Source organism: Chenopodium album, chromosome 3 (genome assembly GCF_948465745.1).
Source record: "Chenopodium album chromosome 3, dcCheAlbu1.1, whole genome shotgun sequence".
Classification (NCBI taxonomy): Eukaryota; Viridiplantae; Streptophyta; class Magnoliopsida; order Caryophyllales; family Amaranthaceae; genus Chenopodium; species Chenopodium album.
The window spans coordinates 36,672,521-36,676,072 of record NC_137836.1 but is presented as its reverse complement, the minus strand read 5'-3'; the positions used below and the strand labels follow the sequence as shown (position 1 = coordinate 36,676,072).

At 41.3% G+C, this 3,552-nt stretch overlaps 1 non-coding gene across 1 annotated transcript; it reads left to right on the top strand.

Annotated features, from left to right (window-relative positions):
• The first annotated feature begins 715 nt into the window (after positions 1–715).
• LOC145625977 (small nucleolar RNA R71) lies at positions 716–821 on the top strand. The gene has a single exon (XR_014110866.1). It is a non-coding gene; the product is annotated as a small nucleolar RNA R71 (small nucleolar RNA).
• The last annotated feature ends 2,731 nt before the right edge of the window (positions 822–3,552 follow it).

The window sequence follows — 3,552 nt, the reverse complement described above, 5'->3', positions numbered from 1 at the left end:
GTCATGGTATCGGGAATTAGGTTGTTGGTTTTGATTACCATACCCCCTTTGGTTAGAGTAGCCTCTTCCCTTGAAATGGGAAGGGCCTCCCCCACCATGGTATTGGTTATCATAACCACCACCACTTTGGTTCCAACCACGGTTTCCACCTTGATTCCAATTCCCCATTTGATTGGAGTTTGGCCTCAAGTTCCCTACATTTCCCATTCTAGGAGCAAAATTCATAGCATTGACATTTTCCATATTATCATCATGTTCATGGGCAGGGGGTTGAACTTCACAAGCATATACACAATGAGAGGTATCATGATCATAGGTTTCATAATTAGAGCAAAACATGCATCCTTGGGGCATTGTATTGTAAGAAGAGGAGGAAGTATCCATACCATTGCCTCCCTTGGTTGAAGGGGAGGTATTACCATGAGGGTTGGACCTTTCTTTCATCAATTCATCCATTTGCTTGGTCATTTTGGAGATTTGGGTAGAAAGGTTGTTGATTACGTTAGCTTGCTCCAATGCATAAACACCCTTACTAGAAGTAGCATCCCTTTATCCTTCATACCAATCATCATAGTGCTTTGTGGCCTCCTCTATAATACACTCCACTTCATGCTCTCCTTTGTTCATGATTGGACCGCCGGCCGCGGCGTCTAGGCTTGTTCTTCCTTGAGGTGTGAGACCTCCATAGAAAGTGTGAATGAGTTGATACTTGGGTATCCCATGGTGTGGGCATTGACGTTGAAGCTCTTTGTATCGTTCCCATGCCGCACTTAGAGACTCACCACTCTTTTGGCGAAAACCTTGAATCGAAGACCGAGCCTCGGCGGTCTTCCTATGGTTATAGAACCTCCTCAAGAAAGCCGTAGTCACTTGGTCCCATGTTGTGAGAGAATTAGGGGGCACCTCCTTCTCTAGCCATTCTAGACCTCTCCCAATTAGTGAAAATGGAAACATTTTGAGGCGAATATATTCTTGAGTCACTCCATTGACCTTTACCGTGTCACAATATTTCTCAAACTCTTTTAAGTGCTCATGAGGACTCTCAAACTTTCCACCCGATAATTGTTTCCTCTCAATCAAAGCATTCAAATTAGGCTTGATCTCGAAATTGTTGGTTTGAGTATTAGGAGTTAGGATCCCACTTTGCGCTCTAAAAGATTCGGGGGCCCCAAGACGACTCAAAGGCGTATTCTCTCCCATTTTAGAACCTTCTTCACTCTCGAACTTATAGGTTGAGAAAGGGTTGATTTTCGAACTCGATGATGAGTTACGGCTATCTAATTCTTCACTTGAGGGTGAAGAGGGTGGAGTATCTTCTAATTCTCTTACTTCTCTCGTTGGGGTATGAGAATTTCTACTCCTTGCTCTTGCTTCTCTTCGAATTAGGGACAAAGACCTCTCTAGCTCTGGATCGATGGGAATCAAAGATCTTGAGCGGGTTCGTCCTCTATTCATACAACAAAGCTAAGAAGAACGTAAGCACTGACAAGTAACAAAAGTAGCAAACACTAACAAATAAAAGATGAGATAGTCTCAAACAAGCAATGAAATAGCAATGGAAGCCGTCTCCCCGGCAACGGCGCCAATTTGACAAAGGAATAATTGCGTCGTCAGACAACTACACCTAAATCAAATACAATTTATAACACTCGACTCAACCTATTACAAATATAGGGCAAGTAGAGGGGTCGAGCCACAGGGAGAAATGCATAAACATCGCATTCATTACCTAGAGTCTAAGCTATCTCGGAACAAGAAGTGTGAATAACTAAGAGATTAAACTAAGAACAAAATGGATTAAAATTAATACCAAGGGAAATGGGTAGATGTAGATGCCGCTTGATCATGCAATAACAAAGTAGCAAATCAATGGTAAACTAAACATGCATGAATATCAAAGTAAGGCCCAATCTAACCGCCTTCCGGGGTTATTCGGTTTCTCCTAACATAGCCTCTATGTTTCCACACTAGAACCATATATTAGAAGGTGCAATCAAAGAACTATCGATAGTAATGAATCTCAACTAAGTCAACTTCCGTTCCTTGTTAGCAAAGATTCACCTTTAATCAACTAACAATGTGCACTTGCAAGAAGATCAAAGAATATCAAGCATGCAAAGACTTTAATCACCATTAACATAACCCCAACATTATAAGCATGAACAATTAGCAACTACACCATCCCCACACCCTTGGCTAAGTGACTACTCACAAATCATATTGAAGACAATATCAATCATCAAATCAACAAGCATCAACATGATCAATAAGAAAAGAAGGAAAATCAAAGCAAATAAGCAAAATAAAAAACAAAGGTAAAGAGAAAGAGTAAGAGATTGCTCATTAATTGAAGATGAAGGTCTACAAAGGATTGAACAAACTCCTTCAAAATCCAAGTTCATCAATGAAGAAAACCACACTTTCTCTCTCTACCAATGAAGACTAATAGTGTTTCTCTCTCTAGATTAAGCTAAAATGTGCAGAAAATTAAAACTAAGTTTTTCTAATTACATCAAAACGTTCTAAGATGGGACTTATATAGTCCGTACAAAGCCAGTTGAGAAAAGGAGAGGTCCGACCGAACAATGGGAAGGTTCGGCCGGACTACAGGGTAGGTTCGGTCGAACCTCCCTGATCCTGGTCTGGTCGAATTTCTGTGGTTTGACCACTCCTGCAAAATTGCCAAATTGCATCTTGTCCATGCCTCGACGTTCGGCCGAACCACCGAGCAGGTTCGGCCACACCTTCAGGAGGTTCGGTCGAACCTCTTCTGAATCATACTTCCTCCAGCTTCCCTTGAGCTTAGCTTCCTCCTCTTGAAAATCCCGATGGTTCCTACAAAGCATAAGCATGAAAATCACAATAAAAACAAAGCGAGAAGACTAAGAAAAGGGAAGATAAAGGAGAAAGAAAAGAGGAAGCAAAACTAAGTAAAAATGCTTAGAAAAAGGGTCAAACAAGTGCAAATGAGGGGAGAATCCTTAGAGAAAAAGGATAAAAGAGTGGCATAAATGCCACTCATCATTTACTTGATTAGTGCTTGCATTAAGGTGTGAAACTTACAAAATGATCTTTCGTAAATTTAGCAACTGAGAGCAAATTTGGCTTGGCATTGAACACGTCGTCCATCAAAGTCGGATGACGGGGTAGGGCCTAGAAGTCCTGAATTCGAGAAGAAAGATCCACGACCTCCTCGTCCAAAGTCACCACGAATAACACGACCACGGGTAGTTATAAATGCGGTAGGGTGGGAAGAATTGGAAGAAGGAATTCTTGTTGTGAGTTGTGAATCAAAGGAAAGCAATCGAGCACGAAGATCGGGAAAAGAAGGTAAGGTGGGGAAATTTTATATAGCAGTGACTAGCATAGCATAATCTGGGCCAACACCACGAAGAACGGAGGTAACAAAGTCAACATTTGAGAATGGTTCGTTGATAGCAGCCAATGAATCTGCAAGATTTTGGCATGTTGAAGATATTGAGAAATAGATTGATTTCCGGAGAGAGGTTGGAAGCAAAGATTACTAGTATTAGCAAGCGATTGTTGAGAGAA